Here is a 19,134-nt window from a genome sequence, read left to right on the forward strand (position 1 = left end):
AAGATAACTGTCAACTCAAACTCCCCTACCCAACCAAACCATCCGTTGAGAAGCTAAAATAAAGAATTTTTTTAAAAAAATATGCACAAAATTTATAGCTACATCCAGACTCTTGCTAAAAGAAGTTCTAAAGGATGCTGTCACGAAAAAAAAAAAAAAACCCTCCAAAGGAAGGCATAAGACTCAAGAAGCAAAGATGAATAAGTAATTGATAAATAAACGAAAAACCCACATAAGCCTTCAGCATAAAAAATAAATAATAATGAGACTGGGGAGGGGCACTTATAAATCAGAGTTAAACTCCTGAGCACCGTGATGTGGCAGATGTGACAATGGTGGAAAAAGCTAAAGCACTGGAAGGCTGGGTTTTTTTAAATGTTGCTGCACATTCAAATCACTTGAGAAGTATTTTAAACGCCTGGTGCCCAGACTGTGTTCCATACCAACTAGGAACTTCTGGAAGTGGAAGCCAGGACACACAATCTTTTCTAATCTCCCGGGTGATGCAATGTGCAACTTGCCTGAGTTGGTACTGCTTGCCAACCTTGGCTGTCCTGGAAATCACCTGAAGAGTTTCTAAACCCCTGAAGCCTGGGTCCCGCCCCCAAGGATCGGGATGGAACATGGCCAAAGGGAAACCCTCACAAGGAAGTCACAAGCTTCACTTCCTAGCGGAGGGGTCTTTTCCACAAAAATAATGAGCCACGGGAGCACCCCAGACATGGGAGATGGAGTTTGGGTTATTTCTTAACCATTCAGATTTCAGTCTCTCAATTCCACAGCCCATGGTGCAAAAGCAATGAAGTTGTTGCTGTGACACCGGGTTCTGTTTAATGTTACAGGCATCCTGCAAGGGCTGCTGAGTAGTAATTTGGTCTGCCACCAACCAAGAAAATGATAAGGACTTGGAGAAAACAAGAAGAGCAGCTTTCAGCTGCTAGATGTGGCAAACACAATAATTATATGTTTTCCCTTTAAAAAAAACACTTTAATATACTTTCAATACACATATATAAAAAGTACTTAAATGTTTTTCTCCCAATTTTTTTTCTCTCTAAAATTGGCATGTGGCACACTGTCTTCTGGCTCTAGAAAAGATGTCAAATTAACATGGGGCCACTGCTCCCAAAATAGCCTTGGAGATGCCACCAAAGGCAGATGGGAGGTCAATGGATTTGTCAAACCAATGCTAAAACAGTGAGAACCCCCCACCCGCACTCAGAGCAACTAGCTGTGACTCATCCTAATGAATGGGTGGGGAGATTGAGCACTGGGAGTCCTGAGGGAAAGAGGGCTGCCCTCCTTGATGGAGAGAGGTGGGGAGGGGTACTGGTGCTAACTCTAGTCCCACCACATTATCTTGAATAAACCATAGCCTGCTGATCCCCACAGTAAGGCAGAAAGACAGCACTCAGCCAAATGGGCTAATCTGGAATATACATGAGACTCTTGCAAATCAGAGAGAAAAAGACAGGAAATCCAAGAGAACAATGAGCCAAAAATATGAAGAACCATCCACTGAAGGGGAACAGAGAACAAGAGGGAGTGGTGCTCAATGCTTCCAGTTCTTAAATTAAAACATCACATTAATGAGATGCAACTACATACCCATCAGATTGCAAAACTGAGAAAATTTGATAATATGAATGCTGGAGAGAACAAGCTGGAAGAATTTAGTAAGATAAGGTATGAGTAGCTCTGTGACACTGCAACCCACCCTCCAGTGTATTAATCCTGGTGAAAATCACGCATGGATAAGAAACAGGAAAGAGAAGGTTCTTCTACCACAGTATTATTTATAGGGCTGGGAGGGCTGAGGCAACCTATACGCTCATAGCTGGGGAAGTGGATAAATAAACATAGCGCTGTGAACTGTGGAACACTACGGAGCAGTCCAACATGTTAGACTACACGTGTGGAGAGTCATATGGACAGATCTTAAAACACATCCTGTTGGGTTAAAAAAGGGGAGGAGTACAATTAGACCTGTTGGACATTACCATTGATGTAAGTCGAAAATGCATACTCAAAGCAATATTACCTGTTTTTCAAAAGTACTTGCATTTCTCAACACATAAACCAGACACATGGCATTGGGTGCCTCTGGGGGAGGCAAGGAGGGCAAAGTAATCAAGGATGAAGGGAAAGCAAAATCACGCCAGACAGAGCCTTGCAGGGAATGATGACCAGAGCAAGCCACGATCTGAGGAATGTGACTACCTTAACCTCTGTTCCTGAGGTCAAATGTTTTAAATTAAATAAAACAGGATGATTTTTGTGCAGTCATGTGCCTGGTACATCTGCAAGTATGGCAATCCTTTCCTTTTTCAGCCCATCAGAATGGCCGCTTTTATAGAGGTTAGATCCTCCCGAGTTTCTTTCTGGGTCAAGCATTCCATTTCATCAATTTGTTTTTACAAACAAAACCACCACATTTTTTTTAAGGTTGTGGCCTTATGTGTTGTAATAGCAGTTTTATAAATTCACCCCTTGATTGTCTTTTCCCAAGTTTACTTAGTTATTCTTCCTCTTTCATCCACATTGCTTTGTGATCAATTTTTCACTTTGGAAAAAAATCCTATTGGGGATTTTGAATTATGTTAAAATTAGTAAATTGGCTAAGGAAGAGTTGACATATATTTTTAAATAAACTTTTTACTCTAGAGCAGTTTTAGATTTACAAAAAAATTACAAAGATAGTACAGACAGTTCTCCTATGCCCCACACCCAGTTCCCCATTACTAACCTCTTACCTTAGTTACAATGAATGCACATTTGTTACAATGAATATAACAATATCAATACATTATTATTAACTAATGTCCATAATTGATTGGAATTTCCTTAGTTTTTATGTAGTGAAATTTTCCCGTCCCAGGATCCCATGTTAACAGTTGTCAGGTTTCCTCAGGCTCCTCTTGGCTGGCACTTTCTCTCAGACTTCCCATATTTTTATGACCTTGACAGTTTGGAGGAACACTGGTCAGCGATTTTATAGAATGTCCCTCAACTGAGATTTGTCTAATGTTTTTCTCATGATTAGACTGGGGTTATGTGTTTTTGTAAGGTGCCACTTTTATCATGTCTTATCAAGGGTGCATGCAATCAACATGATATATCACTGGTGATATTGACTTTGATCACCTGGCTAAGGTCGTGTTTCAGGTTTTAGCCATTCTGATGTGTCTGTAATGATACCTTGTTTTAATTTGCATTTCCCTAATGACAGAGGATGGTCAGCATCTTTTTATATGCCTATTAATCGCAACATTAAAAAAATATGTTAGGGGCGCCTCGGTGGCTCAGTCGGTTAAGCGGCTGCCTTCGGCTCAGGTCATGATCCCTGGGTCCTAGGATCGAGCCCCGCGTCCGGCTCCCTGCTCAGTGGAGAGCCTGCTTCTCCCTCTCTCTCTGCCTGCCTCTCTGCCTGCTTGTGCTTTCTCTCTCTGTGTCAAATAAATAAATAAAATCTTTAAAAAAAAATATGTTAGATGCTCTTATCTAGAAATAGAGTTCTCCATTGATTTTTTTCGGCAAAATATAGTAAATTTATTTATAACATTCTTCAATTTTTTTAGTAAATGTTATTTTCAAACATTTTTAAAAATCCTTAAACATTTTACTATTTACTATCCCTATAGTGAATGGGATCTCTTTGATGGCACTTATCCAACTGGTTTCTTCATGTATGAGAATCACACCTCTTATTTATGGTTCATATGTAATTGCAGTAGCTAGAAACTGCAGGAAAATGTTAAGTAAAAATGATGAAAGCTAGTATCTACATTTTATTCCTAACTTCTATTAGACTTTAGTGATAGTGCTGATTTGAGATTGAGTTTTTAAGGGCTGGATAAAAAAGAATCCTTCCAAAGACCCAGTTTCTCCTAGGGAATTAAATAAATTACTCAATCAGGCATTGACAATGAAATTGCAGAAATATTTATATGGAAAAATGTCCACAATGTGTTTGGTCAAGTGCAAGATCCAAAAACCAGGTGGGGTAAAATCTGATCCCGTGAGGAAGAGGGATATGCACGCCCAGTATACTGTGGACCTGCACTCACTCCACCAGCCACCATAGGGGACAGCTCCATCACTCTCCCATCACTGTCCATCACGTGGTCTTCGGGTCTCCCTCCCCACCCCCTGGCCACATCTTGTCACTTTGAGGAATGAGAGAAGTCTCATCTTCAAGTAGGAAAAACCCAGCCAGTCTAAATCAAGACTTTAGTCTCATATACAACTTAAAGCTCCTTCCTTCCCCACTCCCTTGGGCATGATGCTCTGCCCAGGACCTGTGACAAGGCAGAAGGAGGGCATAGTCTGTGCTTTTACTCCCCTCCCCACTACCCCCTCCTTTTCTCTGGATCCTCTAAGGACAAGAGGAAAGGCAGCAAAGACCTTGTCATTTGCTGGTGATGCTCGTGATTCTCTCTTGACTGTCGAAAGCAACTCCTTTGTGGGGTCTTCTGAGATACCCCATAGGGACCATCCCATTGCTTCATTCCCTGACATGAGCAATGCACATCCCCCTTGCCTCACCTCTGCTCTCAGCTCCTGTCCTCCAGTGACACGCCCACAGTTCCTGGCAGGCAGTTTTCTGGGTAGGGTGTCTCTGAGGAGGCTCATGACCAGATCTACTCCCTAGTGACCACTGACATGGAAGACATCAAATGTCCTTGCCTTGACAAGTTGCACCTGAAGGCTGCTTTCATAGTTCTCTGCACCTACCCACTTTCGGAAGCATCACAGTCAGCATCCTGGTGAGTAAGGTGCCCAAGAATCATCGGATGCTTCAATCTAAGAGCTGTTGCAAGCTTCCATGATCAGGCAAACATCCAGCCATGGAGGAAGACCCTGGTCTCCCCTTTTGCACACCACCTCAATTTCTATAGTGACTCTCTTAGGCCCCCCTCACACCTGGCCTCCTTGGCTATGGAGAGTGGAGAGATAGACAATGCCATGCCCTCTACACCTAAGTATTTCCTGCAAATCACCTTTTATTCGACTGAACCACTAGCCCTCAGCCAAGTGGAGTTGCTGGATGACCATGATGGACCCAGCTGGGCCACTACTAAACACTGCGTGGACAGGTCTTGCACCAGTCTTTCAAACAAGGAAGCACGTCTCCGAAACAACAGAAAGTATCATCACAATCCTGTAATCAGATCACAAGGACCACACACAAAAATGGTATCTCCGAGAAGCAGAATACAGGCGACTTTTATTTTATTCTTTATGCCTATCCCTTATCTGGTGGTCTGCCACAATTGGGAATGCCTTCCCTCTTTGACAGCAAAGTGCTCTGATTCTTCCCTTTCCCGTGAAACAGAAATCACAGACACTGAGAGGCAGAAACCAGCCAGAGGAGTGCACTCCCCGTTGCTGCCTTTGATATTTCGAATCATGTCACTAAGCAAGCTTGACTCGGAAAGGGGCAGATAGAAAGCAAGATCATCCTTTCACACCTCTACCTTTATCCTCTCCTCCATGAAATCACGGGCAGATTTCACAGCCTTTCTTGTCCCAAACAAAGAAGGAAAGATCTGGTCCTGCGTGATACGAGAACTCCAGGCTCTCATCTTATTTAAAACGTGTGCTCCTCCAGCTTTAATCTCAGTTGGGCCTTCGGAGGTGGAAGGAAGGGTGGTTACGCTGTCTTCTCTTTCTCCTCCTCTCTACATGCTAGGTCCTGTGGCTGCAGAAGTCCCTGCAGTTGAGGAAGGCAGCGGGGCAGAGGGTGCCTCCCTCCCCTAGGCCTCCATCCGCAGCTTCCTGAACGAGCTAGTTTATCTTCAGGGGTCTCTCCATCCTCAGCATCTCCTCCCTCCGGACCTCCCACCTCATTCAAACTGTCAGGCCACCCACCTCTGCAGGTGGGACCTTTGGACAGAATGTCTCTCGAGGTGACCCAGCTTGGCTTCTTCCCATAGGGCCCTTTTCCTGGCCTGCTGGATGCACCGTCATGATGAGAGATGAGGTGGGAGGATGCTCAGTCCCAGGTGGCTGAGGAGCCAGGTGTCTTGGCTGCCACCAGCGCATCCTGCCTCTCCCCTGGAGATGTCTCAGGTGTGTCAGGTATGGGTCAGTTCAGTCCCTGGCCCCCAGTTTGGGGTGTGGAGGCTCACCAGTCTCTCCGAGGTGTTCCCTTGAAGCCCCTCACTGGGTGAGGGCGTGACACAGCCCAGGTCCATCCGCCCAATGCACAGCCAAGCTCATCGCGGAGACGTGGAGTCTGCAGCAAGAAAAGGTTTATTCGAGAGGCAGGCAAATGAGGAGACAGGACGCTGGCTGAAATCTGTCTCGCCAACTGAGATTAGAGCAAGTTTGTACAATCCTAGGGGTTGGGATTACATACATACTGATGAAAAAGGAGGGGAAACATGACTATCCATACAAAAAGTTGGAGCATGTGCAGTGAGCAAACATCTACGGAACCTACATCCAGTGTTCACTTTGGGGTGGAGACAGCATTAAGACGAGGCAGAATTCAACCCCTGATGCCAGGAGGTCATCTGTAGGACAAGGAGAGAGCTGGAAACTGGATGGGGTCTTGGGCTCGTTATCTCGGGCAAGGAGTGCAGGGCCTGGCTTGTTCGCAGACTGGAGCCCCATCAGTGACCGTCAGTCCAGGTCTCTGCAGAGATGGCTCGTGGTTAGTGGGTTCGCTGGTGGGCTCTGAAAAGACACAAGAGCTGATTGAGGAGAAACTGGTCTCTGAAAAACCAGCTTTAAATGTCCCGTGAATCCACCTCATTAACCCTGTGGGACATGCCTTCTTGGGGAGAGAAAGCAGCCGTGTGCCCACCCGCACCCCCCCACCCCACCTCCCCCGCCCTTCAGGGTCGCATCCGAGGGCCCGTTCCCAGCTTGCCCAGCTATGGCCTTTGCAAGTCCAGCACAAATGTTGTATTTTTTAAGAAATATTCTTTTTCTGTATTTCTGCCCAAACAGTGGCCTGGATAAATTACAAAGTTATTTTGCTTTCACCCAATAAAAGCCAGAGGACAGGAATTCTGGGCTGGCCTGGTACCTTCATAAGGTTCCCCCTCTGCCTCTCCCTAGCTCTGACCCACGCTCCCACATCCGCAAGACTGTGGCCAGAACCCTGGCTTTCATACCTGTATTTCCAGCAGGAAAAGGAGGAAAGGGACAGGCTGGTGGGATCAGCCTCCCCACCCTCCCTTTAGGGTTGATCGTGTGGCGTGTCAGGAAGTGCTTTCAGAGCGGGTTCCATCAGTGCTCCAGATCAAGGGGGCAGAAAGGACAGGGAACATCTGGAAGGGACCGTGTGTCTCTTCCACAGACGACCTAGCACCTGGCCTGAGGGTGGCACAGAGTCCTGTGACCCCAGGCTTGGGACCTCAGCCAAGATTGCAATGTCAGGGTAAGTCCACCTTCCTTTCCTGTTTTAACACCAAACCTGATACTTGCCACACAAATCCCAGCCACTCTCTGAAAGGTGGACTCCTCCAAGGCCTCAACTCATGCAGCCCACTTGAGTGAGTCGGGGATAGCGATGTCTTTTCTAGACTCATGGCTGAGACTTCATAAGCTCCACCAGAGGTTGAGGGAGGACATTAATGGGGCAACGGGAGTGGCCGGTGTTGCCATGATCGATCCCTTTTTATGTTTTCTCTTGAGACATAAAATAAGGACCCAAGCCAACATATAATCAAAATATATTTTGATACCTTTATTGGGATCCCAATAACCAAAATTTCCCCTAACTTTTACGTACACCAAACGAAAAAGCAAGAAAAATTAGATAAAAATTACTGAGATACAGCACAATGATAAAGAAATAAGCTCTTTGCACAAAGGACCTTTGGTCTCTGAAGACCCTTCTTTCTTCCCCACAGAAAGCCTAGTGGGTCTGCTTGACCCTGTTCCACAGAACACAGTCCTGCCTATCCATTCCATGCACCTCCTGTGGAAAGGGCAGCTCCTTGGAAAGAAGAAACTTGTCTCCAGACACTTTGTCTCTCTTTTTTCCCCCATTTTTTTAAAAGATTCTATTTATTTATTTGACAGAGAGAGACACAGAGAGAGAGGGAACACACGCAGGGCGAGTGGGAGAGGGAGAAGCAGGCTTTCCACAGAGCAGGGAGCCCGATGCGGGGCTCGATCCGAGGACCCTGGGACCATGACCTGAGCTGAAGGCAGACGTTTAACGACTGAGCCACCCAGGCGCCCTTTTCCCCATTTTTTTTTTAAATCAAGATTTATTCTGATTTCTAGGCATACATCTTTTGTCTTCTAGAAGTAAAAATGTTTTCTCAAAATAAAGTTATTTCCTAGAGTATATGAATTCAATAAAGGTTTAAAAAAATTTTGAATGTTTTCATGAACTTTAACATTCTTTTTTATTATTATTACTGTGTTAAGAACACTTAACATGAGGTCGACCCTCTTGACAGATTTTTAAGCACACGGTATTATTGACGGTGGGTGCCATGTATACAGCAGATCCCTGGACCTGGTGCTTTCATGGCTCCCCCCATCTTCTCATCCTGATAGTGCCTTCCTTGCATATTTACACATTTTTAGAAGAACTGGTTTATAAGGATTCCATTATGAAAAGTTTGCACTCGAAGCCAGTCTGTTCTCCAGCGAAGAGCATGGCTCCGCTGGGGAGACCCCACCAGCCCAACAGCCCTGCCCAGGACAGAAGAGAAATCAATAGAGTCTGGACAACAAAAGATGATAAATCCAGACTAAACAAGGAAAGAAATAATTCTTGCAGCCAGCCTTGATGAGAGATATTACTGGACATTTATACAACTGAGAATTTACCCATTCTTTCAAAGTTTGGGGGGGAAAAAAAACTTCATACATATCAAACTTCAGAGCTGTCATGGAAGGTCATTTTTTCCTTTTATTGGAATTTATCATCTTTGTTCACAGTTCCTGGTGTATTCCATCTTTCTGCCTTGTCTTGGGTCAGTTTTGATCATTTGTAATTTTTTAATGAAATCTTCCAGTTTTTCAAGGTTTCAAATCTATCAGCCTAGAATTTGATGTGGTATGCATTTATGACACATGGATTGCCTCTGTTGGTTGAAATAATGTCTCTCTCATTCCAATGTAAAAATTCTCTCTTTCATGGCTTAATTATCTATAGTGCTAGCAGGCCACAGTCAGTAATTTAGGGGCCTCCATTTCCATTGTATTGATCACTGGTCTCACAGGGGTTTCTCCACAAGCTGAGCTTCTTATAGGCCACCAGGTCAGTGTTTCCTTGACCCCTTACATCCACTGCCATTCCTACTCGATATTTTTTTAGATCCACTTACTTTTCTTTAAAACTTTACAAACTTGCTATTTTTAACTTGTGCTGTGTTTCTGCCCCAAGTGGGTGTACGTACTCAATATGATCCTGACACTAACTACCCTGAGTTAGCAGGCCCCACAGGGTGAAGGCAATGTCTGCACAAGACTGACCCACTTCACATGCCACCTGCACTTCTGGTCCATCTTCTACAAATTCAGGGGTTCCCATGAACCCCCCACTTTCAATAATTTGTTAGGACAACTCAGTAATTCATTGAAAAGGTTCTACTTGGGGTCACGGCTTCATTATAAAAGGGGACAGACCAGGAGCAGCCAAATGAAAAGAGACATAGGTCAAGGCAGAGGGGAGAATGGGGGACACAGAGCTTCTGTGTCTTCTCCTCTTGGAACCCTCCCAGCACATTCCATCAGTTCAGCAACAAGGAAGACCCATCTAGCCACAGTGCAGAGTTTTTATCAGGGTCTCATTATGCAGGCACTAGTGATTAAGTCATTGGCCACATGATTGAACTACCTCTCCAGTCCCTCTCCCTTCCCAGAGGTTGGGCAGGGAAGGTCCAACCCTCTAACTGAGTGCTTGGACTTTCTGATGACCAGCCCCCATCTGGAAGCTATCAAGGGCCCAAGAGGAATCACTCATTAACATAACAAAGAAACTCCTTATCACTTAGGAAACTGGAAGGGATTTTGAAACTGTGCCAGAAACGGGGATAAAGACTAGATATATTTATTATATCACAACTGAACTTCTCATCCTAAGCAACTCATTTATTTATCATTAACAAATATTTATTGAGCACCTACTACATACCAGGCATTGTTCTAGGCATTGAGAATCCACCAGGGAACAAAACCAACAAGAATCCTTGCTTTTGTGGAGTTTATGTTCTAATGTGGAGAGCCAGGGAACAAATGAGACATGCAAGTAAAAGCATTGAGTATGCTAAGTACTACAAAGACAAATAAAGCACATAAATCTTCACAGGGAGTTACTGAACTTTTAGAAAGTGTGATTTAGGAAGACCATGAAATCTTAAGATGATGACATGGGGGAGAGGGAAGGCAATCTGACTGTTTCGTGTAAATGCCTTTGTGATTTTTAAAGTCATAACAATATGATAAAATGAGACAGCAATGTGTAAACGATTATGTTCTATGATGAATAGTGAGGGCAAAAGGAATGGTGTAATTTTGAGCAAAAGCCATTATAAAAAATAACTTTATCAGTGACACGTAGGCATTTATAATTACCCACTCACACCTGTTAAAAATACCCTTATTATTAAAATTTTTGTCAGAAAAATAATTTTGTCACTGTGAATTTGTAAGTCTCTAGTCTCCACCCCCTTTTCACCTACTGGGAGGGGGCAACTCTTCTTAAAATCAAGTTTTCTCAAATTGCACAGTGACGTTCTCATGTTAATTTCTTTTTAATTTTTTGTTCCGTTTTGTTTCACTTTGATTGGTGTGGTCAGAAGTTTGAATTATTTTTCTGGTATATTTAAATAACTAGGTCTTGCCCAACTAAATGCTTCCTGTAAGAAATTTACATTAAATATAAAGACATAGGATAAAAGCAAAAGGATGGAAAGGATATATACCATGAAAGCAAAGTACTAATCAAAAGCTAGCATGGCTACACTAACATAAGACAATGTAGGCTTCAAAAAAACCAAAAGAGGAATATTATTAGTAGAAAAAGGGACATTCTGCAAGATAAAGGTGTTACCTCTCCAAGAAGACATTAACAATCCTAAACACATATGCACCTAACAACAGAGCTTTAAAACACACAGAGCAGAAGCTCTTGGGTTGAAAGAAGAAACACATGAGTCTACTATTATTGCTTGGATTTGTTCATCAATTCTTCTATTTTTTAAATCCTGGGAGAATTTAAATTTAAATTTCTGTTTTTTAAATTCTGCTTTCAGTGCTATTATTTCCTTCCTTTTACTTTCTTTAGCTTTTTTTTTTTTAACTTGAAATTGAATTCTTAGTTTCAGTTCTGGGTTGTTGGGTTTTTTTTTCCTTACTCTTGATAGTATTTAAGACCTTGAATATTCCTCTGAGTATAGCTTTAGTTGCTTCCATTTGTTTAAATATGAGGTGCTTTCATTATTGTTACTTTGGAAAGAAATTTTAAAGTCTTACTTTTCTTTGGAAAAACACTTTTTTTTTTTTCCCCAGAAGATTGCAGATACTAGTCAAAGGAAAAAGTTTTTAAGGTACTGATAGACATTTAAAAAGGTAAGCATGTGAAGAAACACCCATGCCCTGAACACAAAGCCTAAGTAGTTCAAATATACTAATTCTTCTTAAGTTGTTGTAATATTTAATTCAAATCTGACAGAGTAGCTCTGAAGCTTATATGAAATAATACATGTAGAAGAATGATAAGGGCAAGTTTATGCTCCTAGATAAAAGAAAAACATTGAAAGACATAATCAAATGGTGATTTCTGACACCAGCATAGCTGAGCAGATAAACAGCAAAGGACAACTGTCCCAGAAACTGACCCCTGCAAGAATAATAATTTTATGGATGATATAAGTGACATGGAATTGAGGAACAAAGAAAATTCAGAAAAATGCTAAGACGTCAGAGAAAAAGTTTGGATTTTTCAGTAAATGCTACTGGGACACAAACTTGGGCCAAAGTAAATTACAGATGGATTAAAGATTTCAATGAATAAGGCAAACCTTTGAAAGAAGAAATAAAAATTATAATTTACCTTATAGCAGTATGGAAAGGGACTTCTAAAAGGAATTTTATTGTTTTAATCAAAGTAATACATATTCTATGTAAAAATTATAACATATGCATAATTAAAATAAAAATTACCCACAGTTTCATAAAACAAATATTAACATTTTAATGTAAATCTTTTTTAATATCATATATGAATATTTATATGCTATTCTATTTTATATCCCTTTTTACATTAGTCCATGTACAGTGTAAGAGGGTCATTCTGCATGAATTTTTGAATCCATTTCCATCCTTCATCCCTACCCATTCTGGAAGGGATAGGACTTCACAAACTAGAGCCACTAAGCTAGCTCTGGGTCTATTTTCAGTTGTCCCGTGTGCCACAGAACCCAGGCTGTGGGGCCAGCAAGCCATCGGTCCCTTTCTTAGATCTACCTTCAGGCATGGTAGGGCTCAAGAGCACAGATTTTTCCAAAGTAATCCCATTCAGTGTGTTTTTCAAAAGCCAATTATCATCCCTCTTATAGCACCAATATGGTTGGGGTTAAGAGTCATATAAATGTGTTTTACACTTTCACTACAAAGTGCTCATGTGTATTTGAACCACCTGGGGGTCTTGTTAGAATGCAGGCTCTGAGTTTCTGTGTTTTAGCAGTTCCTTGGTCACACTCATTGCTTTGGTCCACACTGCACAGCAAAGGGCCCCGGGCCCTGGTTTTCAAGCTCTCTGGGGAGATTGAACCAGCACCGGAGCCCAGAGCCAGCCTGGCAGTCCGGCGTCATTGGTCCAGATGTGGCTGGGCTTTAGGAATTTTGACAGTCCTCAGGTGACTCTGTTGCAACAGCCAGAGTCAGGAGCATGGTACACGCACGCACGCATGCACGCGCACACACACACACACATGCATGCACGTACCTCCAGGGTAAGGAATGGGACCTAGCCTTCTTCGGGCCTTTACAGAGCTGCATCCTACCTGGGCTGTCGGGAACCCGTCTGTGGTTTGCCGTATTGGCTTCCGGTCCTGAGGCTTCTAGGGGTTTGCTTTTGAGAAAAAGAAAAGAAAGAAACTTAGAAGCAGAAAGGATCTGACTTTAAATCTCAAGTGACTGACTTTCCCTGGAAATGACTAGATCAAAGTGACTGCCACCCTAAGAATGAGCAAATTAAGGTAGAATTCCGTAGAGACTGTATTCTACCTTAGGGGCTACAACTGCTTGTCTACCTGAATACTCAAAATACCACATCTTCTGGAATTATGTCACTAAAGTGATAGACACTTGTCACACCCATAATATAAAATATCAGGTAGGCTTTAAAAATTCGCTTCTAAAGAGTATGTGGTAATGTGTCAGGGAAATGTTAAGTAAAACTGTGTATATTAAAAACTTTATAAATAATGTAGTTCCAAGTTTGTTTATATGTGTGCGTATATTTGTAGAAAGAAAGGCTGCAAGAAAATACCCCAAGATATTAATAGCTGTGATGGGCTTATGAATGATTTTAATTTTGTTCTTCCCACTTTTCTGTGTGTTTGGGGATTTTTTTTCTTTTTTTCTTTGCCGTGAACATATATTATTCTGTAATCAGAAAATAATATCAACTGGAAAACAAAACAAGCAAAAGAGATGAAGGAAGCACCATGGTGGCCGGGGGTTGCCTCTGGGGCTGAGGTCTGGGACTCAGCTCTCACAGAAGACAGACTTCCCTAATGAAGCAGGTGGGAAGAAGAAGGAGTGAAGGAGAAATGACCACCATGACCTTAATAACGATATTGATCTTTGCTGGGAAAGGCAGCTCTGTGCAGGTTGCTCGAACCTTGCACAGTGGCATTAGGTAGCTGAGCTGGGCACATCTCTTAGTCTGGGAGAGTCTCTCTCTGTTCTGGGCTTGATGTGTACTTCTTTGTTCTAAGTGCATGTGTCATATGACCCCTGGCCAACCCCAGTGCTGTCTCTGTTCCCGATGTGGAGGAAGCAGGGTGCCTTGCTTGCAGCACAAGACGGGTGCATGCGGACCATGGCCCTGTGTCAGCTGCAGGGCCAGACCTGTTGGCCATGGTGGATGGACGCCCACTACCGCAGCTGATCTTGCCCTGTCTCTTCATGGGTAAAATGTTGTTCCATCTAGTGCCCCTGTGAGCCATGTCTTTATTGGTGACCCTGACACTTGCAAACCATGCTGTGGGTTGACAGCCCAAGACTGCTGCTCCTGGGGAGGCAGCCGTGTCAGTTGCTCAACAATACCAATGGCTATGTTAGCGCCTTCTGCCCGAATGCAGTGCAAAATAGCTAATCATCTTTGTGCCCTGATGTGGCCACACTCATTTATCCCTATTTCACGGTTGAGGAAACAGGCTTCTCAGGGTTAAGGAACCTGCCCAAGACCATGCCACTCATAAGTGCAATGCCGAGACTCAAACTCAAATTTGTCTTATTTTAGATCCCCAAATGGAGAGAATCCAGACTAGGTCGGGCTGACTCTCTTTCCCTCAAGGATGAGTAGAGACATCCAAGGTCAATTGCATAAACTCCCCCAACACATCACCCAGGTTTGGGTGGAGCTGTATGTTAGGAAGGCTCTGGGGCAGGGTAAGGCTGTGTGTTCAAGATTCTGGATAAATCAGTTCCTGACAGATTGCTTCCCTCCTGCCCCTTGATGCTAGTTATTCATCTCCTGAATTTCAGACATTTTGCTTTCCAAGGAAACCTGAAGTCTGAGCTTACCTACTCCTTCCTTTTTGTCTGGTTTTCCCACTCATTCATTCATGAATTTGTTCACCATTTCATCAAACAGGTAGTGAGTCCTATTTTGTGCTGGACATCATGAAGGTTCACGGTCTTGGCTAGTACCCAAGTGGTTAACCAGCCAGGAGTTAAAAATGAGACTCGTTGTCAAATGGTGGACACTCACCCTCTCCCCCATATACCTCCCCAAAATGTGGAGGTACTCAAATACTTTCTTAAGTTTTAAGAACCTAGCTACACTTTAAAGCAAAACCTGAAATTTTCAGGTGGTAGATGCAGAGACAACTCAGTGCAAGTGAGTAAAATCAAAACCTGATGGACCTGGGCTGCAGGGATGGGGGCTTACAGCCCAGCAAGATCTGAGAGAAAGGAGGAGAGTGGGGGAAGGAGGGAGAGAAAGAGAGAACAGCTTCTGTCTGGGGCAGGATCAAACATGATCCCTGAGCCTAGAGCCAGGCACTTGTATCTCTCCGCGAACAAAGATTATGCGTTGGGTTTACAAGTTGTGTCACAGTCATTCTGTTGTGCCTGCACATGCATTTTACATGGAAATGTTCCAACAGTAAGGAACTGTGCACTATCTGATACATCCTGAGTTGACTGCGGTTTGCTGGATTAGTGAGAGAAATAGTGGGTTAATTACCATCAAGGTAAATACATAACTTTGCATGAATGCTTTCCTTGTACAAATGTGGTTTTTTTTCTAATAAACATTTTTAATCTCAATATTACAAGTCAACACTTTTTGAAGCTATTATGACAAAATTTCCAATATTACAGGAAAATGGATCTTCTTAGCAAACAGATGTAGGCAGAAACTCTGAAGACAAGACATAAAATAAGTATAGATTGAACTTAAATTTTATGGTAATTGGTATGCAAATATTCTCCAGCCTTGTCCTAATCCATCTAACAAGATGTAATGGCTAGCTTATTGCTTGTCTTCTCTGAGCATCTGTGTCAACAGATTCCCATTTTTTTCAAGGTTCTTCATTAACTGCTAGGCAAAGCCCTTAGCTTCTGCTTCAGTTACATTTTCTAGCCAAGGCTGAATTAAAGAATATGAGCTAACACATTTCTGCTTGCACAACTGGGATCTGACTATTTCTGCCCACAGGTTGTGGGAACTTCCTGCACCAGCACCTAAGGGCCCCAGCTAACCCTCCCTCTAGCATCGATCTTACCTTTGGCCCCCTTTATGCCTCAGATGCTGGCACTGCTGGTGACTCAGATGCTGGCTGAAACATCGTGGCCGCGACCCCACTGCAGGCCTTTGCCCCTGGTCTGACCACCTCTCTGAAGTACACTGAGTGTCTTTGTGCCCCACTGGACCCCTCACCCAGGCCATTCCACCCCTGCCCATTCTTGCAGCCCCTTCCGGAAGTTCACCAGAAACTCTAGGGCTCCCCCACAGCAGGTCCCTCCAAGGGCCATTCCCTTCCTTTTTCAGGCTGCCCCACTCCACATCCCATCAGAAGGTGGGTCCATTCGCCCATATCCTAGACCAGAGCCAAAGCCTGGGTTAATTTTGTCCCATGTCATTTCTGAGTCTTATGTCTAAATTTCACCTCAACAAATACACTGAGTTCTTTGCAGGTAGGGATCACAGCCCCGGCCCCCTTGCATCCTCTTGCTGGGCTAGGCGCAGAGCTGGGCACTTGGGGGCTCTGGCTGCGTACGCTAGTGGCAGACTCAAGGCTAGTAGCTAATGGCTAACTCTAACCAGGTATGTGGGCTTGAGTAGGTGCTGCTGTCCCCTCCATTGTCTCCCCCCACGCCCCCAGGCTAGGGAGACTCTATCTGTTTGGGGCATAGCTCCTGTGCTGCCCGGGTGTATAAGCTAAGGGATAATAGAGCTACAGAAGCATAAGCCCTCAATGATGGGGAATGTGTTTGTCTGCTAAGAAGCAATTTCAGCGAAAATTAACTCCATTTCAATGGAAAGAGTGAGGCTTGGCATAAGCTGGCCAATCCCAGAGGACAATAAAATTACTTCGTCAAAGCTCCACTTGCTTAAATTAACCAAGCGAGCACTCCAGGATCCTGGCTAGATACAGCGAGTAACTAGGTTTTAATGAACAAAAATAGCTTCTTGGATAAATAAGAAAAAGAAACCACAGCCTACCTCTAGCATAAGCACACATGGTGCCTATCTCAAGTACAACGGTCTCCCAAGCACACAATAGTCATGAGTATCCTGCATAGCTGTCTACACTGTTGGCATTGGCTGTGTGTTCCCAAGACGTGTTCTTGGCCAGTGATGTTCTGTCTATACAGTCTTCGCTGGCTTTGCCCTCAAGGATTATGTTCTTGTCCATGACATGCTGGACAGCAAGTCTCCTCTGGCTTTGTCTTCATGACTATGGACTGGCCACCCAGGTCCTGGGAAACTATGGACACTGACCGTTTCCTCCATGACCACCTTCTTTTGTCCATTTACACCTCAGCTTCTACACTGTGCCCTTGCCCATCCTGTGCTGGTCAACTGTGTTCTAGACAACTATTATACTGATTGTGCCATCTAGATCTATGACCCTGGCCATTTTGCTTGAGCCACAGATACTTAGATAACCGGCTCTACCTCGATCAGGACCTTGGTGATTGTGTCCTGACCAGGCATGTCATGGGAAATTGTCTATACCAAATGGAGTAAAATGTATTCATAGCCCCCTCTCCAAGTTAAATTTTTTTTAAGGATTTTATTTATTTCTTTGAGAGAGAAAGAGAGCGCACAAGGAGGGAGAGGGACAGAGGGAGAGAGACAAGCAGACTCCCCTGATGAGTAGGGAGCCCAATTCGGGGCTCAACTCCAAGACCACAAGATCATGACCTGAGCCAAAGTCAGATGCTCAACCAACTGAGCCGGCACCCAGGTACCCCTTAATTTTTTTTTATTATTCATCTGCATCAGTTACAGTTCTATCAGAGAAACAGAACCAGTAGGAGAGATTAGGCAGAGAGTTGTAGATAGAGATAGATACATAGATAGATAGATGATAGATAGATAGATACATGGATACATAGATAGATGTGATTGATAGAGCTAGATAAACAAATGATAGTCCAGTCCAATAAAGGCCCTATGACATGGAGCAGACAGCAGCGTAGACACACACAGGTTCACCAAGTAAAAGGGAAGTGGATTTCTTTCTCCGTTCCATCAGGAATAGCGCTGGCCAGAATATCAAACCCAGACCCACCCCCCACCCCCCCAAGACACTGTTATCCCTGGCTATGCTTTCTCTGATCCTCTACAATAGCCTTTGCCTTCTGAGAAGTACCTTCTCCAAGTCAGACCCTCTGGCTCTCTGACTCCCCCCAAAATTCTATAGAATATGGGAGCCATCCATCCTTATGTCCTACTGTGACATATACAGAGAGAGACGGAGAGATTTACTGTGAGGAACTGGCTTCCATGGTTGTGGGAGCGGGCCAGGCATATCTAAGATCCGTAGGGCAGAACAAGAGAAAGCACAGGCTGGAAACTCTCTTATTCCTCAGGGAAACCTCAGTTCTGTTGTGGGAGCTTTCGGCTGATTAGATCAGGCCCACTCAGGTCATCCAGGATAATCTCCTCTACTAGAGTCAACCTACTGTAGATGTTACCTACATCTACAAAATACCTCCACAGCACAGCTAGATGAGTGTTTGAACAGCTGGGCGCTAATGAGAGAGGGTCTGCCAACTGCGGGCATCTCCCTTTAAAGAACGAAGGTGGGTTCCCTGTATCTTGCTGCTCATCTGGAAGAGTTAAGAATCTGCTTCTCAGGTGTGGTCAGCCGTGGCATGAAGGAGGGACCTGGGAGGGTGGTCAGCCCCATCTCCCCAGCTCCCACACACTAGCTGAACAAATTTATCTGTGAATGGTTTCTCGTATGCTCAGTGTAGCTGCCTGGCCCGAGCCCTGGTCTGTATGTCTGATTGTCTGTTAGTCTGAACTTTTATTCCAGGTGTACTGCATGGCTTTGTCCTTAATGAGTCCTCCTCAAAGAGCCTGGCCTGCCTTCACGGCATGGCTCCCTTTGCACGGGGGCTCTTGATGCAGCAAATTCCTGGGCTGCAGAAGAATCTGAGTCTGTTCACTGCCTGCTGTGCCCTCTGTTTGCTCGTTCATTCATTCATTCATTCATTCATTCATTCATCAGCAAGCATTGTGGAGAGCTTGTGGTGAGCCAGGCCCGGTGCCAGGCACCTGGGACCTGGGGATGAACGCAGGAGACAAAGATGCCCGCCCTCATCAAGCTTCTGACCTCCTGGGGAGAGAGGATCTGAAAAGTGATGAGCTACATCTGGTGGTGATAATCACTGTGGACAATCACCAAGTGGGGCTTGGAGAACATGGATACTTGGGAGAACAATTTCCATTCTCAGTAGGGTGGTCAG

At 44.0% G+C, this 19,134-nt stretch overlaps 1 long non-coding RNA gene across 3 annotated transcripts in view; it reads right to left on the reverse strand.

Annotated features, from left to right (window-relative positions):
* Positions 1 to 5,146: 5,146 nt before the first annotated feature.
* LOC118526969 (uncharacterized) overlaps positions 5,147 to 19,134 on the reverse strand; it is a 43,796-nt gene continuing 29,808 nt past the window's right edge. For 2 of the 3 annotated variants that reach the window (XR_004912909.2, XR_004912908.2), the window contains exons 2-3: positions 12,981 to 13,048; positions 5,147 to 6,681 (exon numbers count right to left, since the gene is read on the reverse strand). This is a non-coding gene — a long non-coding RNA (uncharacterized LOC118526969). Of the gene's footprint in view, positions 6,682 to 12,922; positions 13,049 to 19,134 lie in introns of all 3 variants that reach the window. The other variant, XR_004912910.2, reaches the window with a different exon arrangement.

This window comes from Halichoerus grypus, chromosome 1, assembly GCF_964656455.1.
Source record: "Halichoerus grypus chromosome 1, mHalGry1.hap1.1, whole genome shotgun sequence".
NCBI lineage: Eukaryota > Metazoa > Chordata > Mammalia > Carnivora > Phocidae > Halichoerus > Halichoerus grypus.